Source organism: Podarcis melisellensis, assembly GCF_964234715.1.
Source record: "Podarcis melisellensis genome assembly, chromosome: 16".
NCBI classification, from domain to species: domain Eukaryota; kingdom Metazoa; phylum Chordata; class Lepidosauria; order Squamata; family Lacertidae; genus Podarcis; species Podarcis melisellensis.
In genome coordinates, this window is record NC_138533.1 from 24,687,415 (window position 1) to 24,701,808 (window position 14,394).

Sequence of the window (14,394 nt, forward strand, 5' to 3'; positions counted from 1 at the left end):
ACAAGCCACAATATTGATACAGCCGTTGAGAGCTAGATGTCGAGCCACAGCGAAGAAAAGAATGAATAATGAAATGAATGGTTTGGATTGGAATAATCCTCTTTGCGTCATCGACAGAAAGCACTGTTTACTTTCCAAGTCATCGATTTCTCTGCCTGTGGCTCATGTATGTAACACGAGCTTATCAGCCGTAGCAGCTGAATGGAACTAGCATGTGAGAAGCAGGATAACTCTGGACACTTTGGAGATTGGGCCCTAGGGGAAAGCTATAGTTAGAGCATCAGCTTTCCATGCAGAAAGCCTGAGGTTTAACTCCCAGCATCTGAAGGTAGGGCTGGGTCCTGGGAGGGACGACTGCCTGAAACCTTGGAGAGCTGCTGCCAGTTGGTGCAGACAATACTGACCTGAAACAACAACAAACCTCTGGTTATGTGAAACATATTCAATAAACACACAAGACGTAACCGGCTGTATGTTTGTATAAATAAGGTATACTATTCATTGTATTAAAGGGACGCAGGTGGCGCTGTGGGTTAAACCACAGAGCCTAGGGCTTGCCGATCAGAAGGTTGGCAGTTCGAATCCCCGCAACGGGGTGAGCTCCCATCACTCGGTCCCTGCTCCTGCCAACCTAGCAGTTCGAAAGCATGTCAAAGTGCAAGTAGATAAATAGGTACCGCTCCAGCGGGAAGGTAAACGGCGTTTCCGTGCGCTGCTCTGGTTCGCCAGAAGTGGCTTAGTCATGCTGGCCACATGACCCGGAAGCTGTATGCCGGCTCCCTCGGCCAATAAAGCGAGATGAGCGCCGCAACCCCAGAGTCGGCCACGACTGGACCTAATGGTCAGGGGTTCCTTTACCTTTATCCATTGTATTAAATTGTAGATTTCAACAGAAGTAGCTCATAAAGTTTAACGAAAAAAGCAGAAGACCCTATTCCACCTGTCTGTTCAGACTACTGTGCTATAAGATCCACTGTCCTGTGATACCGTATATGAGTTTGTACTACTGATGAAGCCCAGGACGGTGAAACAAGGCTAATATTATGGAAATCCTTGTCTTAGACTCTATGAAAGGATTCTGTGGAAGTGTATCAACCTTTTGTGTGGATTATTGGATGCTATGAACAGACAGGTGGAATAGACACTTACACATATATGGACCTTGTGCATGAACTGATTAGAGAATGAACTGATCCACTGGGTCTTCTGCTTTTTTCGTTGAACTTTATGAGCTACTTCTGTTGAAATCTACAATTTAATACAATGGATAGTATACCTTATTTATTCAAATGTACAGCCAGTTACGTCTTGTGTGTTTATTAAGTTATAGACAATACTGACCTGGACAGGCCAATGGTCTGACTTGGTAGAAGCCATGTTTGAAATTAGCCAGGTGCCAGGAGCGTTTTGGACCTGGCTATCAACCACTTGCACCTATACTATTACACCCTATTTTATTCACTGATGAGTAAGTGTGACCAGGAGGGCTACCATTTTTGCTTCTGGTTTTGACTGTATTTGACTACGAAAGGATTTGAACCACTTAAGGTATTCTCAATTTAAAATGCAGGAAGTTACATCCTTAAAATGGGAAGTTCTAAAAAATCTTCCACAGGCAAGGTTATCCCTTGTTTCCACAGCTGTCTTGATATAATTAAGTTCTTGTTAAATAATTTTTTTTAAACTAAAACCACTTGAAACCAAGTGAAGATGCCTGGGCGCCAGGATAGCACCTGACATCAAAATCTGGAGGTGCATGCCTGGGGATCCTTGGATCTTGACCATTTTCACACACTAGCACCACATCCTGTAGAATTCTATGTTTTACCTGCACAACCAGAATGACTTTCTGGAACCAAAATGCTTTTTCTGTGCAGCCTGAGCAGGAGCCATCAGCATTAAGAAAAAGGTTAGAATGGACCAAGATATATGTGGACTGTCCCTGGGTCAAGCGACTTTTCTTCCTTCAGTTTTTAAATTAGCTTAAGGTTGTCATCTGAAGTAGCCAGATGTTTAACTGAGAACCAATTGCAGTCCATCATTTGAAAAGTAAGACTTTAGAGCTTTCTTACACCCAATTGGAAAATACAGTCAAACCTCGGATCCTGAACGCCTGTTTTGGAACGCTTTGGCTCCCAAATGCCAAAAACCCAGAAGTAAGTGATCTGGTTTTCAAAAGTTTTTTGGAAGCCAAATGTCCGACCCGGCTTCTGCTGAGTGCAGGAAAATCCTGCAACCAATCGGAAGCTGCTACAGTGGTACCTCGGGTTAAGTACTTAATTCGTTCCAGAGGTCCGTTCTTAATCTGAAACTGTTCTTAACCTGAAGCTCCACTTTAGCAAATGGGGCCTCCCGCTGCAGCTGCGCCGCCGAAGCACGATTTCTGTTCTCATCCTGAAACAAAGTTCTTAACCTGAAGCACTATTTCTGGGTTAGCGGAGTCTGTAACCTGAAGTGTATGTAACCTGAAGCTTATGTAACCTGAGGTACCACTGTATTCGGTTGTCAAACCTTTTGGAAGCTGAACGGGCTTCCGGAATGGATTACGTTCAACAACTGAGGTTTGCCTGTAGACATTCTGTTTTGGCAACCATAACCTTGGTTTAAGGAGCCATTTGGTGTGTAATAATAATAATTTATAATTTATACCCCGCCCATCTGGCTGGGCTTTCCCAGCCACTCTGGGTGGCTTCCAAAAAAAATATTAAAATACTGTAATACATCAAACATTAAAAGCTTCCCTAAACAGGGCTGCCTTCAGATGTCTTCTAAAAGTCTGGTAGTTCTCTCTGACATCTGGTGGGAGGGTGTTCCACAGGGCGGGTGCCACTACCGAGAAGGCCCTCTGCCTGGTTCCCTGTAACTTGGCTTCTCGCAGTGAGGGAACCGCCAGAAGGCCCTCGGAGCTGGACCTCAGCGTCTGGGCAGAACAATGGGGGTGGAGACGCTCCTTCAGATATACTGGGCCAAGGCCGTTTAGGGCTTTAAAGGTCAGCACCAACACTTTGAATTGTGCTTGGAAACGTGTAGCTTATTTATCTTGAGTTTCTAACACTGGGTAGAAGGCAGCTTTCTATCTTCCTAAATAGGAGGTGTGAGAGGGCCGGAAAAGGGGACTCCCTCCATTGCAGGGAGGAAGTAGAAGGCAGAACCACAGTCAGAAACTGAAAAGTTGGAGCTTGGTATTCCTTTGGATAAATTTGCAGCCGGGACAGATCTTGAACTAGGAGCCTGGGTGTTGCTGATCACATCCTCCCCACCCCTCCCCAGCCGCTGCAGTTTTAAAGCAAGATATTTTGGGCTGCACAGATGCTGATGCCAACGCTCAAATCTTTAAAGCTTATCAAAAACCTACTCTCTGTCCTCCCCCCACCCGCTTTCCCCTCCCTAGTTTGGAGCCCTGAACATTCTTAACCACCAAGATCTTCTTATGTATAATAAACACAAAAAGGTCTCTCTTCCCAGATTTCCTGCTAAACCCAGAGATGATTATAAGCTAAATCCCTTGCATATGGTGCCGTACTTTGCTAAAAAGTTGCAGCGCTGCCTTAGGCAGATTAACCCCTTCCCGGCACCTTTGTCAGGCCAGACTTGTCACAATAACATCTCCAAGGAGGACCAAGGCCTCTCGTGGGATGAGGGTCAAGGACAGAACCAGGCGGCTGTTCTACCTGCATAGAAAGCTGTGTGTATGTCAAGCAGATGAGGTGAATGTCCTATTGGCCATAGAATTCAGCTTCCAGAGAATCTACGGTTTCCTGGATTTAAACTACTGAGCAAGTTTCTAGTCCCCATTTCTTGGAAAATATGCTTGAAAGGGTAGTGGGCCAGGCCTGCTGAAATCTCTGGTGTATTTTAAATATTTATTTATTTATTTATTTATTTAGATGATAGATAGATAGATATACAGTGGTACCTCGGGTTACATACACTTCAGCTTACATACGCTTCAGGTTACAGACTCCGCTAACCCATAAATAGTGCTTCAGGTTAAGAACTTTGCTTCAGGATGAGAACAGAAATTGTGCTCCGGCTGCGCAGCGGCAGCAGGAGGCCCCATTAGCTAAAGTGATGCTTCAGGTTAAGAACAGTTTCAGGTTAAGTACGGACCTCCGGAACGAATTAAGTACTTAACCTGAGGTACCACTGTACATACCGTATTGACCTGAACATAAGCCACACCTGAATATAAGCAGCACCTTTAAAATTGAAGGGGGGGGGGAGAGAAAAAAAGACAATACTTGAATATAAGCCACTCCCTTACAATTATGCAGGCACTAACACCCATAAATGGCAAATGTAGACGAAAATCCTACGGGTACTAGAGAGGACCCGCTAGTGGGTTAAACACCTGTTCATAGCACCGTAAATGCAAATAAAAAAAAAATACTGCACTGTAAAATACGGGGAAAGCGATGAATGACATTAGAATTAATTGCACAACAGTCTCAAGCTTGCAAATCGGCAATAAAACATTTTTTGTTCCATTTCACCGTATGTCTGTTTCAGCAGCGATATCATAAAAGCCCGTTTTTGTAAGGTTGCGAATTTAAGCCACACTTTAACTTTTAGTGCGGCTTATATTCAGGCCATATGGGGTGTGTGTGTGTGTGTGTGTGTGTGTGTGTATAGCACTTGTAAGTGGTTTTATGTAAGATGTTCATTTAAAAATAGCATTAAAAACAACAGACGTAATCAAATTACCAAAATAATAGATAAGCTCAACAGATTATTAAAATAAATAAATAGCAAAATTACATGTCTGGGAAGGCTTGCGTTAAAAAACAGAAGTTTTTAGAAAGCCTCACAAACAGTACATCGAAGGCGCTTGCCTTCAAGGGGCAGGGAGTTCCACAGGGAAGGTACTATCACACTTAAAGAGCGATTTTTTTCTAGTTGTTGCTGTATAAGCTGTTCTGAAGGAATCGAGGCAGCTTCAGCACCCTGGTTACTCCATGCTCTTCCCCACGACCACCAGAACAAATTCTGGGAAAGTGGGTTTTTTTTGGAGTGGTGGTGGTCTTTTTAATCACAGAATGAATTAGACAAAATATACCAATTATACAATTTGCTCAGACCTGCAAAATTGATGGATTCATAGCTGTCAAGTGTCCCTTATTCGAAGGGACAGTCGCTTATTCTAGTGCCATGTCCCGCTGCTGTCCCTTATTGATGGATGTCCCTTAAATGATGTCCCTTAAATTTCAAAGGAAGCAGCTCCTCTCTCTCCCTCCCTGCCAGCCAGGGAGGAGGGAGGCTCCAACTGTGTTGCTCACCCAATAAGAAGTCTAAGAACAACTGGGGGGTGGAGCTTGCATGCCTTGTGTGTGGCTAGTTAATGCAAGCTGAGGGGTTTTTTGAATGCTGGACGCCATTTTGTTTCACGTGCTGCTGCAAACTTTGCAGTGCAAAGCCAGGCTGGGGAGCCATCTTAAGTTGAGGCTGCATAGGCCTTGTGCTGCATGTGCTTCAGATTCTATTCAGTTGAACCTCTGGTTACAAAGTTGGTTGGACAGTGTTCTCGAAGCTATCCAGCATGAGTTTGATCAGACTGCAGGAGGACAGGAAGACTGGAGTGCCTGGAACAGGTGAGGCTGCAAGTCCCTTATTTTGGCTGCTGGTCCCTTATTTTCAAGGCTGCCAGTCCCTTATTTTCAAATCTGTAAGTTGACAACTATGGGTGGATTGTGCCAAATGTGTGCAGCTCAGAAAGGCGAAACGTGAGGCTGTCAGAGGGGAGTTTGGAACGGAGGAAAGAGGAGACTGTGCTGGCCCCGGGGGTAACCCGAGCAATGCGGTCCAGGTCCAGTTCAGAATCCGAATGTTCGGCTGGAAGTCAGTCTGACATGGCTAAGGCAGGACACAAGGCAGGAAACCAGGCAAGGACAGGTACAGGATCTCAGGCAGGATCTAGCATACAGCAATATTGCTCCTGCAACCTGGGGTGGGGTCCGACAGCCTATTATCTTTGTTGGGGTAGCAGCTGGTCCTGATCCCCCAGCGACTCACCTCCCTGTTTCGCCCAAAGGCGAGCTTTCCTCCTGCAAGTACTCAGGTCTCTCCTTCTCTCAGACCATAGTCTCTGCAGCTCGGGAGAAGTCGGTGGGTTACTAGACCCAGAGACCGCCTCAGCCTCCCCTGACCAAACCGGTAGTGGAGCAGCTGTAAGTGATCGCCCAGCTGAAGGCAACGAGGTAATCCCCGCATCTGGAGCCAGGGCAGGTTCAGGCCCCTGACTTAGCCCAGCTGGTGCTTGTTGCGGGGAACTTGTTCAGACTGGGACTCTTCAGGATCAGGCCCCAGACTTGCTTCAGATGATGCCTGAGGCAAAGGATCCGGTGCAGACTGAGTCTCCTCTGGTTCTGAGCCCGAGTCCCAGGCCATCACAGAGACCCAGGAATCCTGGAGACAAAGCTATCGCTGGTACTGGCCACAATGGTTATCTTCTACCCCCAGCATCGGGGCAGTATACCTTTGAATCCCAGGGGCTGGGACTCGCAAGTAGGGGAGATTTGCTCAGGCCCTGTTTGTGTGCTCCCTATAGGGGCATCTAGTTCCATTTAACATTTGTTAAAAAACCTGAGGCATTTTTGTTGGGGATTGTAGGGAAAGACCTGCCAAAAAAATTGAAAAACATCTTCATGTATGTGACAACAGCCGCAAGAGTTCTGGTAGCACAAGGATGGAAGACTGAAGAAACCCCAACTAAAGAATCATGGCAAGAAAAATTGATGGACTATGCAGAATTGGCAAAACTGACATATAAGCTATGGGACAAGGATAACTGTGACTTTAAGGATGAATGGGAACCCTTTACAAAGTATCTGAAGATGCAGCAAAGCGAACTGGACTCCTTGGCAGGTTTTGACTAAACATTCAACAACTTTTTATTGATAATAATCAGCTAAATAGTTTGAGGATCTATACAACTTTGTAACATGCAGAAAACAGCAGTCTCAGAGAAACAAAAGACTGGAACTGAAGGAAGTCGGGGTGGGGGTGGGGGTTTGTGTGGAAGGGGGGAGGGAGGAAAAATGGGGGGGGCAAGGATGATATGTTTGGATAATATGTCTTGTTATAATTTTGAATTAAAAAAAATTAAAAAAGGAAAGGAAAAAGAAAAGAAAAAAAGAGATAAAAGGAAAAAATAAAAAATAAATATATATATAGGGGCATCTAGTTGTCCCCCTGTGAGACTAGAGAGGCCACTGGCCTGATCCAGTAGCTATGCTCTCCTTTGGAAGGACATCTTGAATGGGAAGGAAAGAGGAGACAAGACCCCTTAACTTAGGAGAAATGTATACTACCGGATTTATTTCAGCTGCGCTACGCACAATCAGCTTCGTTTCAAAACATGCGTACAGCAAGCAGCTCGCTGTCCTCAGGGAAACAGAGCTTGTGGTGGTTAATTATTATTCCTTGTGAATGTTATTATTTCATTTATGGATCACTTTCCTGGGAAGCCCCTCAAAGCGATTTCGCAGTACAATAAAATCATATGTAAAACAATTGCATATATAATGGCAGTTAGAACAATGGCCTGTATATAAAAAAAATCAGCTAGAAGAAGCCATTGCAGTTTCTGCAGTTACATATATCAGGAAAGCACTTCAAATCCAATACAGATCTCAGCTGGCATAAAAATCTCCACTTAGGAGGTTTGGAGAAAGAGGGAGGTTTCCAACAGATGCTTAAAAGACAATGTTGTTTGATTAACCCCCTCTCTCTCACACACACAATCATTTTATTTAGCATTTCCATGAAATATAATCAGGGCCAACAAGACCTTCCTACTCATCGTGGCATGACCCACATGCTGCACATTGCTGGCAACAGCCAGGTATGGACAGACCCTTCAGCGCCATCCCAGAATAGTTTAACAATCAATCCGCTTTCCCCAAGGAACTCTGGGAATTGTAGGTCTATTTCTGGGTTAGCGGAGTCTGTAACCTGTAGTGTATGTAACCTGAAGCATATATAACCCGAGGTACCACTGTATATTTGTTGGAAACCACCCAGAGTGGCTGGGGCAACCCAGTCAGAAGGGCGGGGTACAAATAATAAAATTATTACCATTATTTATTAAGAAGAGGCTGTTAACCAAACAGAGGGCGCTTCTTTGACTTGGACTCTGTAGGTTTGATTCATCCAAGAGTTGGTCCATCTGCAGTTTGGGGTCCCATTACCTTTTCACACACAGAGAAAAAAAATGGGGGGGGGGTATATTGAGCAGGGGAAGTGCTGCAAAAGAAAGACACTTGGATCCTTTCCTACCATTGGCCCCCTGTTCCTGATTTAATCTTCCCACAACTGCCTGAATCGCAGAACCACCCATCGTGAGTCATGTGGCCTCAGTCAAGGTTTGGAGAGAGCTTTCTGAAATAGCGCATGAAAAGATCAAGAGCTGTCCTGGGTACTCTCGCCTCGTTTTTCCATTTGTAATGCTGGTGTCATGCCTTTGCCTCCTCCCTTTTCCAGCTGTGTCTCTGGCAGCCCATGGTGATCAAATGGCTCTTGGTCCTTGTGGCGTTTGCCCTCCCAGGTGACATCATGCTGGGTCATAAGGAAAGGGTTAAATGAGTGTGAAGTGATTGGCCAGTGGGAACCCAAGGGGAGGAGTTAGAGTTGGAGTTGCTAAGGAATCAGTTGGGAGTTGGAGAAGGAAGAGGGACGATAAGTCTGTGGGTTGGTCTAGTTTTAACGTGAGAGAGTGAGAGGAACTGTTAGGTGGAGTCAGATATAGTTGGTGTTAAGTTGTGGGTGAAAATATCAGACGACACAGCGATTCTTCAAGCTGTTCTTGTTTGTTCACAGGCCAGGACAGAACTGAACTGAAGGGCTCAGTCAGCCTGCTTATATAGAGCTCCAGTACCACGTTACTGTAACAACTTTCTAAAACTATCCAATCACTGAACGTCACTTTCAATCCTTCATTTGCATAACTATCTACAGTATCCCCCTGCTGGCCCAGGGATAATCAGTTTGAAGTTGTTAGGAATGTATAGGTCAGTAAAGGAACTAAGATTAAGAAACTGTCAAGAAAAATTAACTGAAACCATAAACTTGTTCATGCTTATAAAATAAAATTGATTATTTGTTAATGTTAACAACTGTCTGGACTCCGTGTGTACCCGAGAGAAACAGGTTGGTGGCAGCGAGGAGGCAATCACAGTGGTGGCACAGGGATCAATAGACCCTTAAACGTCCGGGGACCCTGTGTGATTGCCACAGTCATGACCTCTAGAATGTGGGGCCATTAGCCAGCCAACTAGTTGCTTAAGGGTCTACTGTGGCTTCTTCTGAAATGACAGGGGCCAGCTCCTTCTCCAAGGCATTTACATCGCTGTGTGTTTTCGGCACACTAGGCCAGCTTCCTCCCAAACTGGTACCCTCCAGAGGTTTGAAACTGTGATTCCCCCATCAGCCCCACTTGGCAAGATCAGCAGGGGCAGCTGGATGAAAATGTCAACCTGGTGTGTGGCAGCTGTGGAAAAGGCAAACGGGATCATCAGGAAAGGAACTGAAACTGCCGATCGTAACTCCAGTGAATCCGAATGTTGGAAGGTGCAGGGCAGAGCAAAGGAAGGACATCTTCACAAAGTGCATAGTTAACCTGTGGAACTCACTCCCACAAGAAGGCAGTGATGGGTGGATTTCAAAGAGGATTGGACAAATTCAGGGAGGAGAGGGCTATCCAAAGCTGCTAGCCACAATGGCTAAGCTCTGCCTCCATGGTCAGAGGCAGTAATGCATTTACATACCGGTTGCTGGAAGCTACAGGAGGGGAGAATTCTCTTGTGATCAGGTCCTGCTTGTGGCATCTGTTTGGCCACTGTAAGAACATGATTCTGGAGAAGGAGCTGTATAGGTGGCAGAATGCTTTTCATGTGCAAACTCTTGATGCCAGAGAACCAGGGATTGCTCTTGTCTCCAGATTGCCTCTAGAGGGCAGGCTAATCCACTCTCAAAGATAACAGAATTCAATTCTGGCTTTGAGCTTGGCCCAGACACCTGATTATTACAAGAATCAGAAAGGCTTCTTCCTGGGCCAGGATATTTTGTTGGGTTGCCCTCTTGGGTTGCCCTCTTGAAACCTGGACAAATTCTTTTGATTCCCCTGATTTCACACAAAGAGAGGAAGCTTCCACCTAGCTAGTCAGAGCGTCACCCTATATTGTTCAGCTATGTCTCCTTTGATGGGCAGTCGAGTCTCCAGGGTCTCAAGAGAGAAAGAGAGAGGTGCTTTTCTATCCCTGTTTGCAAATGGCAACTTACCATATTGGCCTGAATATAAGCCTTACTTTCCCCCCAAATTCGGACTGGGAAAAGTTAAAGTGCGACTTATATTCGCGACCTTACTGACCGGGAGACTCCGAGACCAGAGAGAAGAGACGGTGGAAAAAGATTGGAAGAAGTTTAAGGAATATTTGAAAAAATATGTTAATATTTAAATCTTAGAATAGCTTTGGAAGTGGATATAGGAGATAGGGTTAGAAGTAGAAGATAGTGTATTTTATAAGTGATAAAATGTGATTTTTTAAAAAAGTAGGTGTGGAAAAAAATGGTTAGAAATTATGATATATGTAAACTGCTAAAGATGAAGTAAAATGAAAAGCCGGGAATCAGCGTGTTTTTACATGAGTAGAATGTGTCCTTTTATTTAAAATGCATCTCTGGGTTATTTGTGGGGCATAGGATTTCGTTCATTTCCCCCCGCAAAATATAGTCCGGTCCCCCACAAGGTCTGAGGGACAGTGGACCGGCCCCCTGCTGAAAAAGTTTGCTGACCCCTGATCTAAGTCTACTGACTGCTGTTTTGCTCAAAAATTGCTTGGCTGGAATTTCCTTCTTTTACTGATTGCACGGACCCGCGGGGGACTTGTACCCTGATGAGATGGGCTGTTGAGTAGTCTCTCAACCCAGAATTTTCCTTAACAGATGGCGCCCAATGTGGGGCTAGCGGTTCTGTCACCCATGCGATGTCACATGCACCTGATGAGTCGTCTCCCCCCCCCCCCCCAGTGTCAGGTAGAACTCGGCGTCTCTGGTATGGTGGAATTCTGGGAATGGCTAGGAACATCCATAGGCAATGCTTTCCCAAGGAACACAGACAAAATGGCAGGCTTCTTCCCCCGAGGAAGCCATCAATCTCTTCTCCACACCAGCAGTTCTCTGCGAGGTCAGCCTGCAAACTTTTTATTTTTAGATGTCCATTAAGTTTTTTTATTAAAGATTTTCTTGATTTACAGAAGTATGTGCAATGTCTCTCTCTCTCTCTCGTATCCCCCCCCATGTAATATTTTTTACAAATCGGTTTCATTTGTTGAGACATTAGGAAGAAAAGGGGGAAAGAGGTGGGGGCGGGGAGAGGTGGGGGGTGAGGTCGGGTGGCGATGTTTCTATTTTACTTAATATATGTCGGGTTTTGTGTCAGCGTTGCTTGTGTGAGTTCTCTGCTGTTCACCTGTGTTCCTTTGGTGGTGAGAGAGGTTGGGGTTGGCCTAGGGTGTGGTTGTTCATTTGTGGTTGGCTGTGGTGGTCTTTGTTTTCATGTGTGTGGGGTGGGTGGGTGATTGATTTGTATGCCAGATTGATTTGTATGCTGTTGGCAGGTTCTTCTTGTTGTCTTGTTGGGCTGTGTATGTGATAAAGGGGAGCCATACCGGCGTAAAGGCATCTTCTTTTGTTTGTCCCTGTGTCAGTTTCAGTTTATTGGTTAATTTTTCTAGTAAGGCTGTTTCCCATACTCTTTGGTACCATTGGTCCATGCTTACTCCTGACAGGTCTCTCCAGTGTCTGGTTATGATGTTTCTGGCTGCTGAGAGTAGGTGGGTTATGAGTTATTGGTGGTGTAAGTGGGCATTATTGTCTTGGAAGATGTTTAGTAGGGCCAATTCTGGGGTGATTTCTAATACTTGCTTGGTTATTTTACATATTTCTCGTATGCCTGTTGTCCAGATGCAAGCTTTTTGTTAACATTCCTCTACCTTATTCCAGAACGAACCACCTGTTGTTGCAACAGCCCTGATCCTAATAGAAGAGAGCTGCAAAAAATTAAAATTTCAGCATTATAGGCAAGGAAGAGGGTTTTTTTTTGCCTGGTCAGCAATAAAACCTCTCTCTCTCTCTCTCTCTCTCTCTCTCTGATTTCATTGTCCTATTAGCCATCGGCACATCCAGCTGATTGCAGCTCTCAGTGACTCAGAAAAAAGAGGCAAGAATAAAGAAGGCAGCCCTGGTGATGCCGGTCCCCTGATATTCTTTCATGTGAAGATCTTACAGTCTGTTTCATGTCGTAGGGCATGATTCCTACAATGCTCTGAGGCGCCATCATTAAAATGGTGTGTGGGGGTGGGACTCCAATTCAGACACAATGGGTTTTGCCTGACAAAAGGCAATTCCATCTCTCTTCTCCCCCTGATATTTCAGACCCCTGTCAGAGAACGATTGACATTTGGAGGAGGAAGAGAAAGCGACCTGCTCTCCTTCGCAGACTGGCCAGCATGGTGTTGTCGTGGGTCAGGGGACAGCCTGCTGTTCTGCAGAGCCACCACAGCTGATAGCACAGCTCTTTAAAAGGGAGGGTCATGGCTCAGGGGCAAAGCATATGCTTGGCATGCGAAGGTTCCATTGTCAATCCCTGCCACCTCCTCATAGGACTGGGGACAAACCCTGCCTGAAACCCTAGAGAGCCACTGCCAGTCAGTGCTGACAGTACTGAACTAGATGGACCAATTTGTCTGTAATAAAGGTAAAGGGACCCCTGACCATTAGGTCCAGTTGTGGCCAACTCTGGGGTTGCGGCGCTCATCTCACTTTATTGGCCGAGGGAGCCGGCGTACAGCTTCCAGGTCATGTGGCCAGCATGACAAAGCCGCTTCTGGCGAACCAGAGCAGTGCACGGAAACGCCGTTTACCTTCCAGCCAGAGCAGTACCTATTTATCTACTTGCCCTTTGACGTGCTTTCGAACTGCTAGGTTGGCAGGAGCAGGGACTGAGCAACGGGAGCTCACCCTATCGTGGGGATTTGAACTGCCGACCTTCTGATCAGCAAGTCCTAGGCTCTGTGGTTTAACCCACAGCGCCACCCGTGTCCCTTTGTCTGTAATAGGTACCTTTTAAAACGGCCGTAGCAATGTCTGCTTGGCATGTAGAAGGTCCCAGCTTCAATCCTTGGCAGCACCTCCAGATAGGACTGGGAAAACCCCCTGCCTAAAACCATAGATAGCCACTGCTGGTCAGTGTAGACAATACTGAGCTAGATGGACCAATTGTTCTGACTCTTTATAAGGCAGTTCCCTACATTCCTGGGGATGGGATTAAAATATGAGAGAGCAGGGACTCAAATGTGGTGGTCCTGGATAGCTCAGCTGGTTAGAGCGTGGTGCTGATAACGCCAAGGCTGCAGGTTCGATCCCCGTATGGGACAGCTGCGTATTCCTGCATTGCAGGGGGTTGGACTAGATGATCCTCAGGGTCCCTTCCAACTCTATGATTCTACGATTGACACTTCTCCAAAGGCAGGGGAAAGGAAAGCACCGAAGGCCAGAAATAAGAATGAGGAGGGATGGGAATCTCAAGGTTTCACTGGAATTGAGCTTTACTGGCTCAACAGATTTCTATAGATTATTCTACAGCAGCACTACAAAAAGGGATGAATATTTTATATGCTGTGCGAATGAACCACCGATTTATGCCAAATATATAAATGTCCAATTATATGTCGTTCCAAATCAAAATGATTTCTTCCAGCCCTGGTGTTTCTGCCGTCCCTGGTTATAACCAGAAGTGAGTCCTGAGCTGGTCAGGCATTCCAGAGAGCAGCCAAGGTGGAATTAAACAGACTGACTGTGTCTCACCTGCCTCCCAGATCGACGAGGCTTTGGGATCTCAGCTGAGTCATCCCAAGTATGTTTCAGATGCTTTGATAGATTGATTTCCTGACCTTTTGTGGTTCCCTCCTCTAACCTTTTGATGTAGCATGAGCAGGAACATCACCACGGCAGACTTTTATGGATCCTGAATATCCAATTGTTTCCCTTCCTATTTTTCTGGGTCGGCTGTAAGATTTTGCTGGCAATCTTAAACTTTGCAATGAATGTGGGTTAATTCCAGTTGCTGGATGCCACTGGAGGGGAGAGAGGCTGTTGCTCTCAGGAACTCTAGCGAACTATTGTCTGCACTTTAGTTCTCTAAGGTTTCAGGCAGGTGTGTCTCTCTTTCCCAGCCATACCTGGAGATGCTAGGAACGGGATCTGGGACCTTCTTCACGCAAGGCAGATGCTCTGCCACTGACCTATGACCCTTCCCTTGTCTCTCTAGCGCCACCTGCTGTTGGGCTCCCTGCCTTCTGCCTCGCCAGTGCCATTGGGCACCAACCACCACTGGCCAGA

General features: G+C 45.8%; 1 protein-coding gene across 1 annotated transcript in view; it reads right to left on the reverse strand.

Annotated features, from left to right (window-relative positions):
- Positions 1 to 7,852, reverse strand: part of POLE (DNA polymerase epsilon, catalytic subunit) — an 81,349-nt gene extending 73,497 nt beyond the window's left edge. The window contains exons 1-2 of the mRNA XM_081892187.1: positions 7,795 to 7,852; positions 4,157 to 4,199 (exon numbers count right to left, since the gene is read on the reverse strand). The gene's annotated coding sequence lies outside the window, so the exon portion shown is untranslated. The remainder of the gene's footprint in view (positions 1 to 4,156; positions 4,200 to 7,794) is intronic.
- Between the last annotated feature and the right edge of the window lie 6,542 nt (positions 7,853 to 14,394).